This window comes from Botryllus schlosseri, chromosome 1 (genome assembly GCF_051294905.1).
Source record: "Botryllus schlosseri isolate E-star chromosome 1, Bs_hap1, whole genome shotgun sequence".
NCBI lineage: Eukaryota > Metazoa > Chordata > Ascidiacea > Stolidobranchia > Styelidae > Botryllus > Botryllus schlosseri.
In genome coordinates, this window is record NC_137236.1 from 287,962 (window position 1) to 298,451 (window position 10,490).

General features: G+C 37.2%; 1 protein-coding gene across 2 annotated transcripts in view; it reads right to left on the bottom strand.

Annotated features, from left to right (window-relative positions):
* Positions 1–10,490, bottom strand: part of LOC145444072 (uncharacterized) — a 94,601-nt gene that overhangs the window by 24,502 nt on the left and 59,609 nt on the right. The window lies entirely within an intron of this gene.

Consider the following 10,490-nt stretch of genomic DNA (forward strand, 5'->3'; position numbering starts at 1 on the left):
TGGATGATAAGTACTACCTTCATTTGCTGACAAGCTTCTAACGTCTTCCTGAATTCATCTGCTTTCTTAATGAAAAATACGGCATGGATATTGCCGAAAACGGAAATTGCTGTCCTGCGCTCCAAAATTCGTCTGTAATCCTGGACGGGTATCAGGCCATTCACGGCAATATCCAGAAGATCCAACTAAAATGCGAAAAAAAAGTATTTTTCAGACTTAAAAAAAGTCGCCGAAGAGATGATTGGGTTCGAAGTCATATAAAATGATAGGTAAATATAAATGCGTTTAAAAATACTTTGGGAATAGAATCAGGAATCATACTTGATACTTTTTCCAGCAAGTCTCAATCATCGACCAATCGATGCTTTCTTCTTCTTCTGTGCAATCGAGCATGATCTTGCTTATCTGAACACGATATTGATTTCATTAGGTAATATGACGTAATTGGCTCGATGTTCTCCAATTTGAATAAATATTCATATATGTAAAGTTCAATACTGATTCATTAAAATTCTTCGGTTTTCCATAATGCATATGCTACATCGGTTTTAGTCTCATTCCAGAGTTTGATATCTTTTTCAATATACTTATGAATATTCTATCAATTGAACAAACGTATGATATAGAAGGTGGTGGTCAAACTAGTCACCGTCAGTACTCAAGTAGAAGTGAAAGTAGCGATATACAAGTAGGTAAAATATAATTATTGTAGGCCTAGCTTCACGTAAAAATGATAACTGCCTAATAGAAGTAGTCTGAAATCTTATCTACTTGAGTACGTAGGACCAGTAGATAAATCTACCTGAAGTACTATGACAAGTAGCAGTACTTCGTTACTGACCACGTCTAGATAAATGCTGTAAGGAACGCTGGATAGCGTATGTAGCGATGTCGCTTATGCTTACGCAAAGGTTGATTTTTATCCAAATAGTAAAACATATTGGAAACTGGGTAAAAACTGACACGGACAGAAGCATACCCTATTTTAAATTTTATCTACCTGCTTTAGAAACCTAGATTTGGAGCAGGCATTGTTGCTTTTCAACTCAGACTACGCCAATGCTTGAGCGCATATAACGAGATGATCAGTAACAATCTGCTTCTACTTCTTAAAAGTATGTGGTTGATATAACGATTCTACTTATCAGATTGATGCAAAATTATATCTGAAAGGGGCACTGCACACTTAAAATGATGTGGTCTCAAATTGAAGGGAAAAACGAAAATAAAAATTTGGCCGCAGCCATTTTCTTCAGAACGCCGCCGTAATAGAGCTGCAATTTATTAAAATTTCCACAGGACCTTCACGCACCAGCAGTCATGCAGAGATCAAACTTTACTTAGTTGTCAGCCAATGATATGAAGATGCCCAGTCAGGGATTTATTTCAAAATCGGGCCTAGTGTAGTCCATTTCTTTAGGTCAGAGGTAAATCATGTCTAACAATTTTTTATACATAAACAATCTTTTATGCATAAGAATAGGACATGATTTTAGACTACTTTCACGCAAAATTACTTACTTTTCACAGATTGAATTTTGAGAAATAGAAGGTAGTTTTGTGTTACGTTTGTATCACTAGTGATTTGTGGTACAGAACTTCAGAATAACGCGAAACAATAACTTCATATTGTTAATTTATTCGCTAAAAGCTTTTCGACTAACTCTCATCAGTAGCGAACGTTAGTGATGGGGTGAATCAAATTCGAAATGTAAGAACTATTTTGTCTGTATGACGTAATAATAACAAAAACAAACAACTAGTAGACGGGCTAGATACGGTAGTAACGGTACAAAACAAACGTTAACGAGTACATATTCGGTTACAAATAACCGAAAACACAACACATAACATTAATGAAATATTCCAAGAGTGTAGAGGCGTTCCTTCTGGCGACAGAGAATCGGCTTTCGTAGCTTTATGATCGTAGATTCCAGGACCTTTAAATGAAAAAGAGAACGGCCACGAGCGAGTATAGAAAATTTACTGTCATTGTAATGATCAGCACATTCTGGATGGGATAAGAGATGCTGTCCAATAGCCGAATTACAAGCAGTAACTTGATCATAATCACGCAGTGTGTCAACAGACTGCGATGAAGGAGTTATCCCATCCAGAATGTGCTGATCATTACAATGACAGTCCGAAATCTCTATGTGTTTGTTTGATATATCTAGTTTATTCACGAACGTGCCAGTTCAAGAGACTATAGAGATTTGTGCCAATGAACTCTATGGTGGTGTCCTTCCATCTCCTCCATTCTCAAGGTCTTCTTTTGTTAAATTAATGCGATTGATCACTTGTGATGTCGAATTTAGTTTCAATAACACCATATATACACAGATCGATGGTGTTGCAATGGGATCGCCGCATGGTCCCATTCTGGCTAAGATTTTTGTGGGGTATCACGAAAAACGGTTATTCGAAGATATTGATCGACCATTAATGTATCAAAGATATGCTGATGACACCTTCGCCATATTTGAAAATGAATCCCAGTGTGATTTGTTTCTGAGCAAATTGAATGGTCTTCACCCATCACTGAAATTCACCATGGAAAAAGAGGTTAATAATTCATTAGCATTCCTTGATGTTGTAGTGGAAAAGACGGGTGCTAATTTTGTTACATCAGTTTACCGTAAGCCTACATTCAGTGGGCAATACATTTCGTGGGATTCTTTCTGTCCAGTAAAACGTAAAGTAAATTTGATAAGAACTCTGGTACACAGGGCTCTGATGATTTGTAGTAAAGTCAAACTTGATTCTGAATTGGAGAACATTCGGTCAATCTTTCAGTCAAATGGTTATCCCGATCATATCATTAAAATGACCATAGATCGTAAACTCAAAGATTTCAGAAAAGTTAAACCGTTTGGACCTAGAAAATGTCCTGTTTATTTGCATCTTCCTTGGATTGGGAAAGTGTCCAACAGGTTTGAAAAACAAATTAAATCGTCAGTGAGCCATTGTTTTTCACAAGTAGAACCACAGATAATCTTCATGACGAAATCTCTGATGCCTGCAACGCAAAAGGATGTCCTACCTGCGACAAATCAAAGCAACATAATATATGAATACACGTGCCGATGTGACAGTCGGTATGTAGGTCGCACGTCTCAGCGCTTGCAGCAAAGAATTCGCCAGCATGTCCCACGGCAAATTAGAATAAATAATGTTTCTCCAACTCCTTCATCGCAGTCTGTTGACACACTGCGTGATTATGATCAAGTTACTGCTTGTAATTCGGCTATTGGACAGCATCTCTTATCCCATCCAGAATGTGCTGATCATTACAATGACAGTCAATTTTCTATACTCGCTCGTGGCCGTTCTCTTTTTCATTCAAAGGTCCTGGAATCTACGATCATAAAGCTACGAAAGCCGATTCTCTGTCGCCAGAAGGAACGCCTCTACACTCTTGGAATATTTCATTAATGTTATGTGTTGTGTTTTCGGTTATTTGTAACCGAATATGTACTCGTTAACGTTTGTTTTGTACCGTTACTACCGTATCTAGCCCGTCTACTAGTTGTTTGTTTTTGTTATTATTACGTCATACAGACAAAATAGTTCTTACATTTCGAGTTTGATTCACCCCATCACTAACGTTCGCTACTGATGAGAGTTAGTCGAAAAGCTTTTAGCGAATAAATTAACAATATGAAGTTATTGTTTCGCGTTTGTATCACTGTGATACGTGAAATCGTCTCAAGAAATCGCAATATACATCATGGTAACTGTTGAATCTAATGTCCAAGATTATACAAATTAGCAATAATATTCATATTTAGTTAGTCGCTGAGACTCATCTTGCAATTTACAAAGTAACCGCTAGCGATAAATCACCAAACACTTACTAACGATCGACCAAAACTACCTTTCGAAACTCAAGTACTTACTAAGGTACTTTTCAAACTGGTCACTTTCTACCTCCACTTGAAGTAGTTTTAACACATCTTGGACACATCTATTTCTACATATAATTGCATATAAAATGAAAACGTTACTTTACTTCACGATTATCAGTGCTGATTACTTTCACCACATCTACATACAATCGAGACTCGACTCGCAATACTAGAGATGCAAGTAGAGTAGAAATTGAGAATGGAAGTTTTTGTCGAACAGTGAAGAGCGGATTTGAAATTTCGAAATACAATTCCTCTTCAAATCCAGAATTAATTTTGTCTTAACTCTAAGTCCAAATCCAATTAAGGCTGAAATTTGTCCAAAAGTATCATGGAAATTGAACAATATCAGTAAATATTTTACAATAATATTATTGAAAATGTATCTAATACCTTGTTTAATTTAAACTCGGATAACTTCTGCAAATCATCCTGCTTGGCCAGTGGTATCTGTTCTTTAAATTTGATGAATTCAGCATCAAAAAGTATTCCAAGAAATACAACGTCTGCTACGGCAGAAATCCGGTTGAACGATAGATTGGAATCCTACAAAATAAAAATGTCAGTTACGTCACAATCTGCACCAATAAGAAACACTCAGAGGCACGATCATACATGAGCAGATTTTTGTTACTACTGAAGGCTAGTGCGGGTGAAGTGACGGCTATGATGCTTGTCCGTTGGAAAATGCGATGTGAAAGAAACACAATCCTTATATTTTCGAAAGATGTAACCCAACATTTCGAATGGAGTTCATAATCAAAGTACAGTGCCGACAACTTTTTTTTATAAATTCATCATGTAAAAACTCTTACTTATAAAATCAGCACAAGTTTTTAGCTTACTATTCTCAACAAAACCATCTCGTCTTCATGACACTTATGATTAGGTCATAATCTACATCCTGACTGTACTACACCGCGAGGTCATCGCTGTATGTGCCTAGTGTAGCTGACAGCTCCGTACAGTAAAGTCAGTGAAATGAGCGAAACTTCATTCCAATCATTAGTATGGACTCGTTATCGAAGTTGAATCATCTTGATATCAAACCTTGATAGTGAAATGACCCTCAGCCACGCTGAAACTACTTATCTTGATGACATCTTCTTCGTTCTTCAATTCAAAAGGCCGTCCATCTTCTCTTACAGTCAGCTTGACAACCTGAATATTATCCAGATGTGAAACTCGAGATTGTGCATTGTATCGATCATCCACCATCTATGGTGACGTCATATCGTACATACAGTGACGACCGCGGCATCACAGATCATCATGCGCTATACTTCTTTGACACAGGTCACTGATTTTACTGACGTTTTTGCCGCTGGTGGCGTTTTGCTACTTTAGTGACTCGATATCTCCAAAAATACTCGTTTATATGAGGTAAGAAGTATCATGGCGGAATCCGTAGAAAAAGTATAAGTATTGAAACGAAGATATTTTGGGCAATATTGTTGACCATTAATAAAATCGTGAGTACCCGGAACCGTATTGCTGCATTGACACGAATTCATGAGCTAATTTCGTCTTTTCAATCGTAGCGCAAAAATGAACCGTTTCCTATTGTGAGCACGTAAATTGGAATTACTCTATGGACATCATAGTGAGTCCTATATTACAATGGAAATAAAACACTGCAGTCAAAAACGCTGTTATAATTAGGGCTGAGCACAATGATTCGAGTGCTCAAATCTGAGCCGAATATTCATTTTAATGATTCGGGCCGAGTAGTAATAGTCGATTTTCTCAAGTACTGAAATTGTCCGTTCGTCGACACTGAAGGGTACTTTATGGACAGAAATTGTAGTTTTGACAGTATTTGCACTCTTCAAGCCTTGAAATCACGATTGGCCCCATATCAGCATATGAAACATATCGTACAAAGCTACGAACGTTACTGGAATAACATATTTTCAAAGTCATGATCATCGACCCAAATTGAAACAAACAGCAATAAAATTGGTATGTTCGAAAAAATACCGAAGTATCTTTATTGTGATGCATAACAACAGGCATTATATTATTTAAGGTAACATAAAAGGTACATATTTAACATTTTACAGATTATATTCTGTTATGGCGTCATAACGAGTGATACTCGCATAGTCGTCTAGACTCAAAGCTTTATATGTGATTTAGATTCGAATCACTCAGATACTCGATTTTTCCCAGCCATAGTTATAATCAGTGCACAATTTCGCTATGCAATGTCAAATTCATTGTGTTGGCCTGAAAGCCAGATGCGCAATTTGTTGGTTAGAAGTAGTAATGTTCTGTTGCGCACTACTTCATGTCGACATGCACACTTTTGAATTTGACGATGCTGACAATGTTACTTTTTATTTACGCAGTGCGTTTTGTAGGGGCACGCGCCGTTTGCTCGCGTAACTATGACATAATTTTTCAAAATATTGATGAACAATTCGATCATCGCCAGACTGGCTGGTATCGATCACACCAATATCAAATTTCATTACATTGCATTCATTTCATTCATTGTCAATGTAGTAGAAAGCGATTTCTATTGATGAGGTCGTGACATTAACTCAGCGCTCTTATTGCTGCCACTACTTTACATAATGCGCCATTTCACCAAATTCGATTACATAGCTCGATATTAATGACACAGTGCGGATATTAAAACATCATATCAGTGGGTAAATACTCTACGGCTTCCGGATGAAAGCAGAGTAGTACTGTTAAAAAAATTCTTCAGAATTCACTGGCTATATGATAAAATTGTTAGGTTGGTTGAAAAAACGCTGTAAACCAAATTTAGCTTCAAGTCCAACCAGTAGAAGCAAGATTCTTGCTGTAAAAAGTTTTGAAATTATAATTAAAAAAAATTCAAAGTTTTTCTTTCAACCGCATAAAATTGTTAGTTAATCAGTAGTGATGATGCATACCAAATTTGGCTCAATTCCAACCGCTATGAGCAAACCCTATTGCTACTGTAAAATTGCCAATTCCGTGATTTTATAGGAAATAATTATAGCTTTCAATACAACATCCATTGTAGTACAATATTTAAACTCAAATACTTTCCGGCACACTAAAGGGGTTTAAATGGATTTACAAGCAAAACCAAATCTGTTTAACTTGCTTCAGTGTGCCGTTAACTCTTGAAAGGCAACAAAAAGTCTTCAAGTTCAATAAATATTCTGCAACAATGGATTTTGTATTGAAAGCTATATTCAAGTTCTGTACCACGAATCAGTTATTTGAATAAATAATTAAAAAGCTAGCTACCGTAAAATTATTTTATTCGAGTCCAAATTTTTTCTACCACAATAACTTCGCTTCTAGTGGTTGGAATTGAGCCACATTTGGTGTGCATCGTCTCTACTGACAGCCCAACAATTTTACGTTGTTAAGAGAAAAATTTTAAAATTTAAATTTTTAATGATAAATCCAAAATTTTCTACTGCAAGAAAATCGCTTCTACTGGTTTCAATTGACCCAAAGTTGGCGTGCTGCGTTGTTTTCACCAGCCCAACAATTTTATAACATAACCGAAGATAACTGAAGGTTTTTTGAACAGCCCTATTGCAGAGAATGTATGTATATTGCTCTCTATCACAACTATGGCGTCGCCGATCACGTGCGATTGTTCTTTACAAGTCTCCGCATACCCACATAAAATTATAGTGGCTTGTTAGTACACAACTAAATCATAGAATCGATCTCACTTTCCAAGCCAATTTTCCAGAGAGCGATTCAATCCTACGATGTCCGAGAAGTGAACGCAGTGCTGTTGCTGAAAAATTATTGCCACTCAAATCCACTCCGTTCACCTGGAATGATGAATGAAATATGAATACAATGTCTGCCAATATCATGCCAAACCAACAGAACTTTGCACAGACTTCTTCAGGGCATATTTTGGAAGCTGAGTATGTTCAACATCATTGCGATCCCCATAATAAAAGCAAACTACCCTAGGTTTAGAGCCACGGTCTTTTACTAATCCATTCAAACGGCTTCAATCAATTCTAGGAATACACCGTACTCTATAATTGAGATTACGATTTGATTTCAGTGAATCATAGCTAATTTTAGTCACTTTCGATTTTATTTTGCGAGCGAGGCAGCCGCAGTATGATTAATTGTAATTTGTAATTGATCTGCATGTGCTTACTTAATTTTTTTCATGTTATTTTAATTGTCATTGAAGCATTTCTATTCTGTGCATTGTAATTGTAATTTGATAAATATTATACTAATTACAATTTCAATAGCATTGTTATTGAAACCTGACAATCACAACATAGAATAATTAGCCCATTAACACGGATGTTCTATGCGTACCTCGTTAACTAATTCAGCCATACTAAACTGTTTTCCATCGGCCAACTTCGGCTCCAACAGAAAACTTGGTGAATTACAATATAGGCTATTGAACAAAATCTCACTATTTCATAAATGGACGAAAACCAAATAAACTCTTCTGTAACCTGTGCTGAACCATTTCCCACACCACGGTCAGTGTTTTTTATAAATCTCTTTTCAGTACTGAGGCTTGCTGCAGCTATTGCAAAAAGAAATTCAACTTTGCAACCAAGACTTGATCACGCTAGATAACAAAATTGTAGAGATGTTATCCCACTCTTACCTCCTATCTTAGCTTAATTTACTGGGATCAGAACCTTTCCGCATCCTAATGCTCATCAAATGCAGTCGAACAGTTTTGAGCAAGTGAAAATGTAAATGTGAACCAAAATTTTGTAATTAGCAGTTATCAGGAGCTTTTTTACTTTTGCATTTATTTTTGCTGATGACTCGACTTGAATCGAGTCAAACTGTGTATTGACTCAATTTGGACTTGAGTCATTACACATGACTCGAACCAAGTCATATGACTCGAGACTCAGACGGGCAAGATCGACATTTCATTGAAATCTCAAAGAATAGTAAAGTGACCACACTATTGGGATTTCGTCTATGGGCACTGGTACTTAAAAATGCCACCAGAAACTGCTACAAGTGAGGAAAATTGTTATATAATAATTCAATATAATAACATGCAAACCATTCGGTAACAACAAACTGGATTATAATAAATGAGGTACCAAGACTTTAACTGGAAGCTGAGCCGTCAACACAATGACTTGGACTCGAGTCATAATATCATGACTCGAACTCCACCCTCTGATCGCTGACTTGGACTCGGTCGGGAGTTGAAAATGACTCGACTTGACTCGAGTCAAAACTATCTACTTGTTACCCGGAGCCTTTGTGACTAGGTAACAACCCAGATTGTAGTTGTAATTTGATAATTTTAGAATAGAGTAATTGTAATTATAATGTAATTAAAACATTCAATAAAGTAATTGTAATTAAATTGACTTATTGTAGTCGATCCAACTCTGGAGGTGGCCCTATATTCAAATTAATACACATTGTACTAAAGTGCGCGTAGCACTTGAAAAAAATTAAGTAGCATAAATCTGCTATTATTGTTTATGTTTATTTGGAAAATATGTTAAGTGTACTTCAAGCCTTCAAAATTACGGACTTTGAGGCAGATTATAATTTCCTTCTAGACACAACTTGAATGGTGAAATCTGGAACAGGTTACAGAAAATTTAGACGTATGGCAATCCTAATAACTTCAGAATTTCGGACAATCATCCGTGCGCACATTCTTCAACAAGAGCATTTTTATTGTGATGCAACGATGCGTTCGGAAAATACCCACACCGCCCTGCGATGATCTAAATCAGTGATCATTGGCGTAGCCAGAGAAGAGCGAAAAGGGCGATCGCTCCCCCCCAAATTTCAGGAAAATTTTCGTAAAATCAATAAATCTTACAGAATTTTTGGGAAGATGAATGCGACCTAAAGTTTTTCTTCGCGCTTTGCGCGATTTAGCGTCCGTACATGACGTTATTCCATTATCGGTGTCCCGATAAAAATACCCATAATTGAATTTAGCTGCATTCTCAATTTTTTAGCGCCAGTAGATACACTAGAGTAATCCACGTAGTTGGGTTGATTGACGGGGTTGTCAGTTCAGTATGGGGGTTGGGGAGTGTTAACTCAGGCAATTTCCATCCCGGGACCGCTGCGCGACTAGGCCCGAAATTCACACTAACTGTTCATCAGTCAATGTCAGCGACTTGTGCTCGTCCGTGCGTCGATCGCCTAATACAATTATAGTTAGCAACTATGGAAGCTTCCATAGGGTATGTGTGTGTGTGCGTCTAAGAATCGTACGTATAACGGGTAGTGATGAAATCGCCCATGGCAGGATGTACGGTTGTGCGAGGAGTTCCCTCGAGGGAGCTCTCCCAAACTCATGAACAATTTGACCCTCCCCCCCATAAAAAGCTGCTTTTCTGGCTACGATCTTGCGTGTGAGTGATCTTTCGAGTGGCGAGAGCTTTCTCTGCAAGTCATGAAGTAACAGCAATAATGACAACTGTGCCGTAGGGCACTCACCCTCTAGAAACTCTAAATAGTCTTCACTTTCACTCACATCACTTTATGTCTGTGAGTGGAATATATATGTATAACGATCGTCCCAGATGTTGTGTTAATCATCCAATAGGGGCCCAATACCATCGTTTTTAACGTTATCTT